This window comes from Taeniopygia guttata, chromosome Z (assembly GCF_048771995.1).
Source record: "Taeniopygia guttata chromosome Z, bTaeGut7.mat, whole genome shotgun sequence".
NCBI classification, from domain to species: domain Eukaryota; kingdom Metazoa; phylum Chordata; class Aves; order Passeriformes; family Estrildidae; genus Taeniopygia; species Taeniopygia guttata.
In genome coordinates, this window is record NC_133063.1 from 55857180 (window position 1) to 55870234 (window position 13055).

The following is a 13055-nucleotide window of genomic DNA, read 5'->3' on the forward strand; positions in this document are numbered from 1 at the left end:
GCATGGCTGATCATGCACTGGACGTCTTGCAACAATCTGGGGTGAATGAATCTCAGTGAGCTGGAGGATTGCAATGTATTTACACAGTGTATCCACAGTCACTGGTGTATCTATGAACAACTGTGGTGTGAGAAGAAGGAAGATAATTCAATTTATGGAATGAATTGTACATTGTGTTCTTCCTCGACTTCCCAGCTGAGAAACAGCAGGCACACTCAATGTACATTCAATTTCCTCTCCCAGCCCCTTTCCTTCTTTTATGATAGCTTGGCTTCTTTTTTGTTTTCTTCCTTTAGGTTGTAATTTCATTTGTATGTGGTTGGAAATAATGTAAAATTAACTAGAGGGAGGGAATTAATAATGCAGTGTGTTTAGAAGAGGAAGGAGGAAAAAAGGACAAAGAAGAAAAATATATTTAAATTTCACCTGTAAAAGAAGCTCCAGGCTTTCTAAGTTATGGTGGACACATAAGGATAAAATAAGGAGAAACAGATTGTTTTTGCTTTTTGCCATATGCTCAGTATGCCAGAGATAGCTTTTATCAGCAGGGAGCTATTATCACCCGTTAAAAACCATATTCTCTTTAAATAGTCTCTCTCCTCAAAAAAAAAAAAAAAAAAAAAAAAAAAAAAAGGTATAACAAAAAAAGATAATTTCCACCATTTAAATTAATTTGATTTTTTTTTCCCCCCCTACTGGGATGAATTATTGTGCTTGCAGAAGAGGCCCTGTCTCATGTCACACAGTGGGTTGTCCATCCTTGCCTGTGAGGGATTGTGAGACTCACTCAGCAGAGCCCAGCCATCCCAGCCAGCCTGGATGTGGCTCCAGCTGTTCTTTGCCAACATGGCTTGGCTTGACAAGTGTCTGCACTGGACTGTAGTGCTGCCACTATGTAACTCTGTAGGACATTGCTTTTATAACCCTCCACCCACCTCCAATTTATGGGTGAGCTGAGATCACCAGGCAGGCGCATTTCTGGAGTTTAAGCTACCAAAAAGGGAGTGTAAAGATTTATGCAACAGAAATGTACATAAATCTGTTCCTCATTTCCTATTTTTATTCCAGCAGCTGCAGCAGTAACAGCAGCTGCGATGATGGATCTCTCCACAGGAACTTCTGTGCCATTTCCACTGTGATCTCCTCTTGTCCCATCAATACCTGTCTTCATTTTGGAGAGACAGAGGTACTTAATTTCATGCTTGGGTAAGGCTGTGCATGCATTCCCTGGGACCCTAACTGCACTTGAATGTAGCCCTTTCCCCTGTTAATTCCTGTTGTGTCTCCCCAAGGCTGTTCCTTTACAACAGGAATTAATCAATTTAAAATCAAACAATTTTTCTCTGCACCAAAAAGTTCCCAGTTTAAGTTAACCAGCTTTTTTTCATCTTTGCATATATTGCTTCAGATGCAGATCTACAGAAATTTTAACCAACCCCTGTGTAAACCTTCTCTTCTTGCTTTCCATGTATGTACATTAAACTAAGAACATGTACATTAGCCCATGTATCAGCCAGAAGATAATTTCTTTAGAGCAGCTACTATTTATTTTACCATGTAGTAAGTGATGGCTACATCCCATTAGGAGAAATGTACAACTACAAGTAAGAAATTTTTGAATAAAAATGATACTAACTATATAGAAAAAGACAGAAAGGGTGGTGGTATTGGCTCAGTTTTTTGACTGAATCCTTCAGAGATTAACCAATCCCAGTTCCAGCTCCTTTCTCTTACAGGATGGAACAACAAAACAAAACAAAACACAACAAAACAGAACAAAACCAAAACCAAAACAAAATGTATTTTCACTGCTCATTGTCCTTGTCCTTGGATCTGTCATGGTAATGGGACTAGATGAAGAGAATTAAGGTCTAAAGGAAAGTTAATATGTTTTTATTTGTAGGTTATTTTGGAGAACACTGATAGATGTTTCGAACTTATCTATGTGGACTGGGCATTGGAGACCACTGTTATTGTTGATAAGGGCTATTTTCTTAAATGCAATACCACTCTCCATTGGTTTGAATGTTCATCAATGGACATTGCACCATGCAGCCAAAGTTAATTTCTATACTAGTTGAAATGAGTTGAATGATTCAGTTCTCATAATGACATAGCCCCTGTCCCACTCGAATATCTTTCCCAGCTAATGCAAACCATAATAATTACTTTGTAAGGCTTTATTTTTTGATTAGTCTCCTCTATTTTAGGAATATCAACACTGAGGATTAATGAAGACTTATGAAAACATGATTTTATTAAAAACATACTTCTATGAGATAAAGTTTTCAGAGACTTTAGTCACAGTTATGTTATGGATTTTTTCGATGTGGTTACTTATCATTAAATTTTTTAATGAACAACATAATTTGTCAAATATGAGTCTTAAGTAAATTGACATTAAAGCAAAATGAGGTTACTGAGAAATGTGTCCAGTTTACAGGATGTCTATATTGGATAACTCTCAAGCTTCTTATTCATGATTTTTCATAAACATGAAAGATTCTTTCATAAACATAAGTTTCTTTGATTGCAAGTGAGTATAAATGAACTGGTAAAGATTCTTTTTTGAAGGAGATTCCAGGGAAAGGAGTGTAGAATACATAATGTTCAAAGGAAGAAGTATTCTGGTTTTGCTTATTCCTTCTGATATATTTCTACAGAAGACCAGGACCCAGGTACAAATGAAATGAAAGTAGCCTGAATGCTAGTCTTGTATGGGCAGCATCTGATACCAGTGCACCAAGGTGGAAGTCAAGGATAGTTTTGGTACAGAGACGCCTTGGCCTTTGGCTGATATGTGATGTCTCAGTGGGAAGCTTCCTCCTGTTCATGCAAACAGTGATTCTGGCTGTGATGGATGTAGAAATTATGTTGGGGCAACTGATTTGGAGAACCAGAACTTGGCTTTCACAGGGCAGATAATTTTCTAATCTTCATTCACAAAGAAGGTAACTTATCTAATCATCTAATAGGTTCTATTCATCTAAGTAGATATGATCAATTTATAACATATAACTGATATGTTGGATATGACACTTAAATATTTCTCATTATGAATATGGTCATTTGGTGTTGCAAGGCAAAATGTTGTCTCTGCTTTGACTTAATTACATACCAAGGTATTTTCCATTTTGAATAATTCTATGACTCTGTGTGTATTTTACTTTGCAGGCTCTATGAGACACAGTAATGCCACATCTGGCTGTTCAGCTAGATTAGGTATTTCCTGGTTGCACCACAATTTGCTGTTTCTGGAGAACCTATAACCTTCGCTGACCAGTATTTGTAATTTATTCTGCTGTTTCCCTCGAGGGTGCTACCAACATGCGAGCTGTACTTTCTTCCATGTTTTCGGTTGCAAGTCCTGCAATACAGGATAGAACTAAAAAATAAAATAGCACTCTGCTTTGTATCTGTACTGTATATATTCCTGCCATTTCTCATTATATGCTGGTAAGACCTGCAAGGATACTACTGGGTAAATGCTATGTGAGAGAGCTTATACATCCATTTTCTAAGAAAAAGGAATTTGCCAAAATGGTACATTACTTTTGTTTAGTGGATCTTGCTTCCATATTCTTTTAAGAAAAGATTATATATTATGCTACTAGTGATAGTGGCCATTGCATGTTTAACTATTACTTTGAGGGCATTTGAGACACATGAGTTTTCCCCCTTGCATTACAGTCTCTTCTCTGTCTGATTTTATTTGCTTGTTTCCATTGACAGTTGCTTTTGAAAATTGTGCTAGCGCTCAATAGATGGTAGAGGTAGTCCCACTACACAAAACAAACCAAAACATGGCAGTGTTCCCTCCTCTTATGAATGAGTAGCAATGGTGCAAGCAACTTGCTCTATGCTCTCCCCAAATCACAGAAATATAGAACCATTTATAGAACCATAGGAAAAAAACCTTAGAATCATTGGGTCCAACAAATGCTGGTCTTTCTCCTGGGTCTCTGGGTTGGTTTGAAGCTATGCCAGCAACCTTGTTTGCAGTGCCAGTAGGCAGCTGGAGCAATGTTTTGGGTCTCACGGCTCAGGTAATTTTAGGACAGGCCTTTCAAGTTCATTCACCAAACATTGGCTCTTTTTCTGCTAGCATAAAGAACATGTTTTTTCAATAATATATTTATAAGCCAGGCTAGATTTTGTCTCCATGTGAGAAGGTAAAATATTAATCCTGCCTCTGTGCTGTCAGAGTTGAACATGGCTGTCAAGATCTTTAGGGCAGAGCTCAGGAGAGGTCTGATGCAGCACCTGCCTGTGGGCAGGGAGTCCTTGCCCTGGGCTGATTGGCCCCAGCAAGGGTTTCCGAAACTCACTGCTGTGTCTTGCAGCTGCTTGTGTTCCCTTTTGTGGCTGTGTCTGTCTGAAGATGGGAACAGAGCAGTGTGTCCTAATGTGGCTTTAGTGTTATTGCAGCTTATCTAATGACTGATTTCTGGCCTGGTTCTGACATGCCATCACATCTTATTCCATCTGAAATGTAATGCTGTCATGCTAAAATGAACAGGGAACTGATGTTTATGGAAACACCTTTGTCTTTGGGTACTTTACATAAGTAAGGCCAGGTGTCCCTTGCATTTTTCATCTTGTCCTGCTGTTATGTCTCTAGAGTGGTACACCTGAGTCTGTGTTTTATATACCTCCTAAAAAGGAGGAAAAATAGCCTGAAAGAATTTTTTTGAGCCAGAGGTGGGTTACAAGTAAAGACCTGACAGAGTTGATACTTATCCAAAACCCTGGAATTTTCCAGGAATGATAGGTGTTGGGTTTGTGCCCCAGGATCAAATATTTTGTTCTTTTCAGAGGGTGTCTCAGCTTTGGATAGCAGAGATAATAAAATGGGAAGAGGAACTACTATCTGTACAACATTATCAGTCTGCTCAACTATGTGCCAGTATTTATACCACCATGTCTACGTAGATAAATCTCAAATGTTTTTCAGCATGTTTGGCAATCTCTGCTGTGCTCCCACTGTTTTCAAGTTTAAATAATGTCATTCTGCAAAGCAGCTGTTGGGCTGAGTAGGGGAACTTGCTCTCAGATACACAGTATAACAAATTTCTGATTGTTATTGTAGTCTGGCTGAGCTTTTCACCAAAAAAATTCAGGGGATATATTTTAAAAATCCCTAAATAAGAAGATTCTGAAGAGGAATACTTCAGAGAGTTGAAGGAAAGAGAATGATGAGTTAGAGGAAACTAAGTTAAAGAAGAAAGATTAGAAAGAATTTGTTAGAGGTTATGTAAATGAATACAATTAACTTTCAAATAGTAAGTACCATGACAAAAGCCTTTCAGATTTTAAGGCATTTGTCTTCAATGGACTGGCATGTACTTGAAGGAGCAGCAAAGATGGCAAGACTTGGACAAATCCCAAAACTCTGAAACAGATATCTGAGTACAAGCTCTAATACCTACAGGAAGCAGTGTTTGCCTGCTGTGTTCAGAGAGCAGAGACACCTGAGGGGCTGTTGCCTCATGTTGGGGTGCTGGGAAGCAGTAGTCCTCTGTATCCTGCCTTCAGGGTGTCATAGTGCTGTGTCTATTTTGGCCTTTCTGGTTTGGCAGGTTTTGCAGTTGTATTGCAGAGTGATGCTTTGTGCCACAAATCTGAAGCCTGCAAGTAGAACCAAGTTTGCAGGAAAGCCCAGTTCTTGCTGAGATGTCTCTCTTCAAAAGCACTGTCATTCGGACAGTACAGACAACAGCCTTCTTTCTGCATAAATTTGCTGCAATCTTTAACCTTTCCAGTTTTCAACCTCTCTTTCAATCCCATGTGCTCTTCTTTGTATCACCTTGGGGGCTAGCTTGTTTGGGAGTTTTCCCGGTAATTAGGCTTTGTCACACCTTTCCCTAATCCCATTTTATTCCTAGAAATCTTCCTGACTGCACTGTGACAGCATTAGGCATCTGCTCAACAAAGTATGGGCCTGTTTACGTAAATCTGTGTATACCTACTCCTCATTACTTGATGGTTAATGATCTTACTCCTGCGTAGGGACCGAATTTGCAAAGACACACCTCTTGGTTATGATACTGCTTCTTCACAACTACCACATGAAATCTACTGTAAAAGACCTGCATGCCAGTAGAAGGCATCAGCAGCAGATGATTACTTCAGAAGAGAGCTGAAGACAAAATTAATTGAACAAAATAGCTTTAAAACCAGTTTCCAGCTACCCTTTTTAAAGTTCTCTTTTGAACATGAGAATGACTGCAAGCTTATATTTCCTGGACATGGTTTCCTAGTGTTAGCTTTGCATACAGGTCATAGTCTGAAGCTTCAATAATTCTTCCCTTAATGTGTCAAAGAGTTCTAGTGTGACGGAAGTGTTGAGACATGTCCAGAAAGTTCAGGAATTGAAGCTGGAAAATGATTGGATTTCCTTGCTAACAACTGCCCACTAATCTGCTAAAATGCTTTAGGATATAAATTGTTAATTGTGCAGAAACCTTTTAACACTGGCCTCAGTGAAACCAGCATCCATGGGACTGGGCTTTGGATAGGCAGAGAACTTCCACTTTCCCCTCAGTCTCTTAATGTTTTGGCACACAAGACATGGAATTTCCCATTTTTCTGTAGTGATTTATGGCTGGTGATAAATTTGATATCTATTTCAAGAATAATTTTCCATTCCCATTAAATCCATTAGCTTGTAATGCATCAGTGCTACCAATGACAACCAAATAACAAATACCAGTAGCTAAAGGGTATTTTTTCCCCTGACACATACGATATAAATTTATTTCTATAAAGGAATAAAGAAATTACTTGATTTGCATGCATTTGTGCATTTCAAAAGGTGGAAGACAAGCCAAACCAAAATCAAATTATAAGCTTATTGTGAGTATTATGAGCTCTCCTTACATGAGTGTCCCTACAAAATGTCTAAGTGTGGGTCGATATTCTGGTGGTCTCTTTTCACGGCTGGATAAATTTGCTGAGCTGTGCATTTTCTAGGGTGACTTGCTCCTAAAATATCAAGTAAGTGTTTTAAAAAGGTAATGTGATATAGATGAAGGAAAGAAAAAAAAAGAGACTTGTTTAGATGCTACAGACCTTCAAGCTACACTAATTAAAGAGCCTGACTCAATAAAAGATGGAATTGGATGATGGCATCAGCTGTTATATCATGGTGTGTTAGCTACCTCTGGGAATCTAGGGCATTTTGTAGAAGAAAACAGTCATCAATATACAATGCAACATCTCAGTCTTTGCAGAGACTTCTAAGAAGGAAATTGCTGACCCTTTCTCTCAGCCATTTTCTCTGAGATGTTTCCATACCATTTTGCTTTTAAACTATTTAGAAACATTGCTACCAGCCTCTAGAAACATCACAGAAATGTAGTGATGTGGTCAGATAGACTGAAAGAATTCTGTTTCCCAGAATGACTCTTGCAGTCCCAGAAATATTTCTCCCCACTTAGCAACAATTATTGAAAATCCATGATCATACAAAATGAAGCAAAAAAAGATAAGCAGGTACATAGCCTAGTCTCCTATAAAAGAGGAAATAAAACCCAGGAAAGTAATTGCAAGGTGCCCCTGAAAACAAAATGGAAGAAGATGCTTTTAGGCTCAGCACCAGCAGAGGAAAGTTGGAGTTATTATCAGACAGTTGTTTGATGTTTATTACTTCTGAAATCTACCAGTGTTTCCTAAATTTCTGTACAGAAATAGTGTTGAATGATGAAATACCTTTCATCCATCAGTTTTTCATTTTAAGCCCTATGATGTCTCCCATTTAAGTATGTCTAATGGGCTAAAAGTAGCAATGTGATATCACGCATGGGGTGTAGCATGGGGGCGACAGACTGAACTCTCTAAAGATGGGAAAAACCTTGCCTGTTCTTTCTAGAATGAACAAATGAATCATTAGTCAGGCACTCCTGCTCACCTCTGCTAGGCTGCTACAAAGCACCTTTTGCAGAGCTCTGGACCACGCCTGGGCACTGGCCCTGCAGCCACTTGCCACCTCCTAGTGCATTCAGAGGATATTGGTCCATCTCAGGACCAATTAAAGCACCCAGTGGCTGTGGCAGATGTTTCTTCTCACATTGCAGTTTGGTTTGCTTTTGACCCTGAACAGGTTGGTTTGCATGATAGCGCAGTGGTGTCAGCACTGCTGCAGCTCTGCCTTGCGGGCAGTAGTGCAAAGCTGAGGTCACTTACTCGCCTTGGTGTTAGCCACATCAATCTTAGCCCTTGTGTCAGATTCCTAAGCAGGAGGCATGGGAGTGGGGTGGGATGAGGTGACTTTAGCTTTTAAAGTCTGCAGTGTCCTGTCTGAAAATTGCCATGAGTTTTTTGCTGAAGTGCAGCTCTGCCCTTGAGGAGCTGCCATAGACTCAACAGAGGAGACAAAAAAGAGAATCTTGGTGAAACTTCCAGTCTACTGATTTTTCTGGTAACTAAATGTTTTATTGTAGTAGCCCACAGTGTATATGCTTCTTATGTCTTGCCTTTGCTTCAAATTGAAGCCCAAAGAATTCCCACTGGAGAACTGAAAGTAGATGTTGAAAACAGCTTTTTTACGTCTCCATAATCTAGAAATGTATGTATAATATAGCCTATTCAAATTTGTTTGAAAATACATTGCTTCAGAGTTGAACTTTTCTTGTGCCAAAGCTTTGAGTCTAACACATTTTTTCAGCCAAAGCCCTAATCTAATTCCTTTATTTTTTTTTAATATTGGAAACAATGAGCAACAGCTGTTGACAAGGATTGTTGTATTTTTTATGGTATTATTTTCACATTAGTATTAAATGAGAAATTGTCTATAAGAAAATAGACCTTTTAATTTAAATAGAAGTTCTAGAACGGCTTCCCTTTTGTGATGGCTCCTCAGCTGTGTGAGTACAAAATTTATACTCTGTATTTCTAGGCTATGTTTCCTAGAAGTTACCCATAAATACTTATAAAAAAATATTTGCGTTTAACATAGGAATTAAGAAATAGATAGTTCTTAATAGATGTGAAAACTATGTATGTTGCTGTATAGGGCACCTTGCCAGACACTGTATGCAGTTACTTACTCAAGTGTAGTTTCCTGAATTGAAGTTTGCTTACAAGCCTCAACATCTATTTTTTTTTTAATCCCCACAAAATTTCACATGAGTTTTTGCAACAAGGGCCTTGTTCGCATGCAACTTAACAGTTACATTCAGATTCATTTTTGAAGTAGAAGGATTTTCCATTTGAGCCATGCTTTGAAACATCCAGGCACATTCAGGGAATAATAGAATATAATTGCAGTGTATTGTAGACTATAAAGGTAATTTGGGATATAATTGATTTGAAGCATATATAAATGGATACACTTTGCTGAAAATGCATATGTTTTAGGGTAATTGTTTTATTGGAAATGAAAAGGATTAGTTTTGTATAGTTTCACTAGTATGCCCTCCAAAAGCTCTGATAAACATACATTTGCTGGATATATTTTTCTAGAATTATGATTCATCTTTTTTATTACAGAGGCTTATAAATCATATTACCTTGTGCACTTCAGTCGTATTTGCTGATACTGTATTTTGGCTTCTATGGTAGTAATAATTTTAAGGTGCTGGGATTTTTAATGAATATAGAGTTATTTTTCTCTGAGTTAAAACATCTTCAAAAAATCTAATAAAAAACATATGCCTCTCTAGTACTAAATAAAATTAACTTAGGAATGCCTGTAACTTAGGCAGAAGTCTGTTCTTACAACCTTCCAGCCTGAATTTATGAAACATGATACAAACAACAGTAAAGGTAGGAACGTATATTGAGAGAGAGAAAATTTAGGATGGGATTGAAGCAACAGAAGTGTAGGGTTTGGCATGAAATTCTGGAGGGCTGAAAGGTATTTTAGTTGCAAAGCAATGTTAGTTGTTTTTAGTGGAGATAGCCACTTGAAAAACCCCAAGCTTATGTAGAAGAGGTGACAAAACTGAGATGCAGGGAGCAGGCAGGGTTTGCAATCTGTGATAGAGAAGTGCAAGGGGCACACAGGCAGATTTCCTGTCTCATCTCTGTGTGAGATTGTGAAGGGCAAGTGTGGAGATTGTGTGACGTGCGGGAAGTGTGGGTAGACAGCGCTGGTCAGGAAGATGTGACTGCAATAACACAGGACTGAGCCATGGCCAGAAATACAAGTTGGACTGAGCAGGTTTGTATCATCCTCTGAGTTCCAGGGTCTGGGGGACAGGCAGGACTGGTTCAAATCTGGTGCTACGACCCATGCAGATCTCATCACCATGGTGTGCTGCTAAGGGTCCAGTATGAAAAAAATGTTTTCAGCAGCCACTTTAAAAATAATAGTCTTTTAAATAAAGGTAGGGAAAGGGTATCAGGGAAAAGTGAGAAGACAGAAGATGCAGAAGAATGCTATATAGGGAGAGAAAAGGCAGAAAATGAATAGGAAACTTGTTACTGGGGTGGGTGCTGAAGAGACACATGCAGACCCTATTTTGAACAAAACTTCGGAACAATCATTCTGCTATTGTGTTTCTCTGTATTAACCTGCTCTTTTTGTTGCATTGAACACAACCAGTGCCAATGTTTTGCTAAAAATGGGCACTGGTTTCCTTTAGACATCTGTTGCAATGAGCAGACATTGTGCCAACATACTGGCCTGTACTTACTGAAACCAGTTATGTCTTTTTGATGTGAAGAATGAGTCTGATACCCTCATCTCTCCCAAAATAGTAACAGGGAGACTTTTTCCATGTTCTGTCTCTGTGCAGCCCCTTTATACAGACTCCAAAGATCACAGAATCACAAAGAATCTCAGAGCAATTAGATGGGAGAAGACCTCTGAGATCATTGAATCCAAACTTTGCTTAAACATCTCCAGGGACAGTGACTCTGCCACTTCCCTGGGCAACCGTTTCCAATAGCAGATCACCCTTTCTGTGAAGGATTTCTTCATAATGTCCAATCTAACCCTCCACTTGTGCAGATTGAGGCTATGTCCTCTCGTCTTGCCACTGTTAGCCTTGGACAGGAGGCCAACCCCCACCTGGCCACAGGCTCCTTTCAGGCAGTTGTAGAGAGTGATAAGGTCTCTCCTGAGCCTCCTTTTCTCCAGGATAAACACCCCCAGCTCCCTCAGCTGCTCCTCACAGGACTTGTGCTCCAGACCCTTCCCCAGCTCCATTGCCCTTCTCTGGGCTCACTCCAGCTCCTCAGAGTCTTTCCTGCAGAGAGGGCCCAGAACTGGACACAGCACTCGAGGTGTGGCCTCACCAGTGCCCAGCACAGGGGGACAATCCCTGCCCTGGTCCTGCTGGCCACACCATTGCTGATCCAGGCCAGGATGCCATTGGCCCCCTTGGCCACCTGGGCACACCCTGGCTCATGTTCAGCTGCTGTCACCAGCACCCCCAGGTCCTTTCCAGCCACTCTGCCCCAGCCTGTGGCACTGCCCGGGGCTGCTGTGACCCAAGGGCAGGACCTGGCACTTGGCCTTGTTGGACCTCACACCACTGGCCTCAGCCCATCGATGCAGCCTGTCCAGATCCTCTGCAGAACCTTCCTGCCCTCCAGCAGATCAACACTCCCACCCTACTGGTGTAGTTTGCGAATTTTGAATATCAGACTCAATCCTCTCATCCGGAATATCAATAAAGATACCCAGGAAGATGTGGGGGAAGGCAAAAATAAGATGGGTCACACACTGACTGGTCTGGAGCAAAGCTGAGACATCAGTCCTAAAGGAAGAGGGCTGCTTTCAAAAAGCTCTGTATTTTGCATTTTTGGGCTTCCAGATTTACTGCCTTTAGGCTTGCAAGAGCAACTGTTTGCATCCTTCTCCACTAGCAGAGAAAGCAGAAGATTATTAAAACATTATGAAAATGGAAATAATCTTTTGTATGAACGGAAACTGTTTCCTGGATGGCCCTTGTATCTCCTTCTCTGCTGATCTGTGTGAAAAGCAACAACCTGAACTGACGTGAATCTGCTTTTGGCTCTTCCTGGGAAGTAGAGAAATATCCAGAATTACGGTGCAGATGTCACAGGTTTAGAGGAAAAATATCAAAATCTTAAATGTAGAGATGAGGGGCAGCACAGAGTACAGCTAATATGGTTTTAGAGGCAGAAGGAAACAAGCATCTCAGCATCCCCCATGTCCCTGATGATCCTGAGGCTTTCAGTGCATTGGCCTCAAAGGATGAATGTTTAGCCAGAAATGTAGGTTCAAAAGCAAGAGAAATGTGAAAATAAAGAAGCAAACAGAAAGTTATGCAGTTGAGATGAAACCCCCAGAGGGCCAAATTCTAAGCTTTTCTTGTTTTCCAGAATTCCTGGTTTAATTGGAAATCAGAAAAACTGCTCCAGGGAGGAATAGGGCTGTAGCAATTATAAAAATGTGGCATTAAAGTAGATCTGCATTTAAAGGCATAGTGAGTAATAAAAATTTGTTTTTCAAGAACCTTAAAACTGAGGTCCTTGACTGAAATCTCTGGGATAGTCCTAAACCAGTACTATTTATGAGAAAAATGGAAATGCATATGAAGAAAATATCACATATACCTGCCATATTCTTTTGCACTGTATAACAGAACTACATTAGAGCAGTTGAAAAAAAATTACAGCTTTTGCATTTCTGATTGTGTGCTTTAAACTCATAATCTTTTATCTGACCTGTGAATTTTAATGGATGGATCTTAATAATGCAGTTCAAAACATATGCAAACATAATACATTTTCATTTATATTTATCTTTATTCAACTATATTTACTTGTTTTTTTAAATTTCTTTCTTTGAGTCTTTATCTATCTGGCTCCTTTTACGCTACTATGGATCATGTTTCATATTTAGGAGAGTAAAATTGTTATACAGAATTAAAGAATCATAAAATCAAAATATGGTTTGTGTTGGAAAGGACCTTAAAGATCATCTAGTCTCACCTCCACCATTGTCATGGGCAGGGACACCTTCCACAAGACTAGGTTGCCCAGAGACCCATCCAGCCTGGCTTTGACACTGCCCGAGATGGGGCATCCACAGCTTCTCTGGACAATTTGTTCTGGTGCCTTACCATCCTCACAACAAAAAA

The 13055-nt window shown here is 39.7% G+C and overlaps 1 long non-coding RNA gene across 1 annotated transcript; it reads left to right on the forward strand.

Moving 5' to 3' along the window:
* Positions 1 to 841: 841 nt before the first annotated feature.
* Positions 842 to 3426, forward strand: LOC140681955 (uncharacterized). Its single transcript, XR_012053175.1, has 2 exons — positions 842 to 1186; positions 3175 to 3426. It is a non-coding gene; the product is annotated as an uncharacterized lncRNA (long non-coding RNA).
* The last annotated feature ends 9629 nt before the right edge of the window (positions 3427 to 13055 follow it).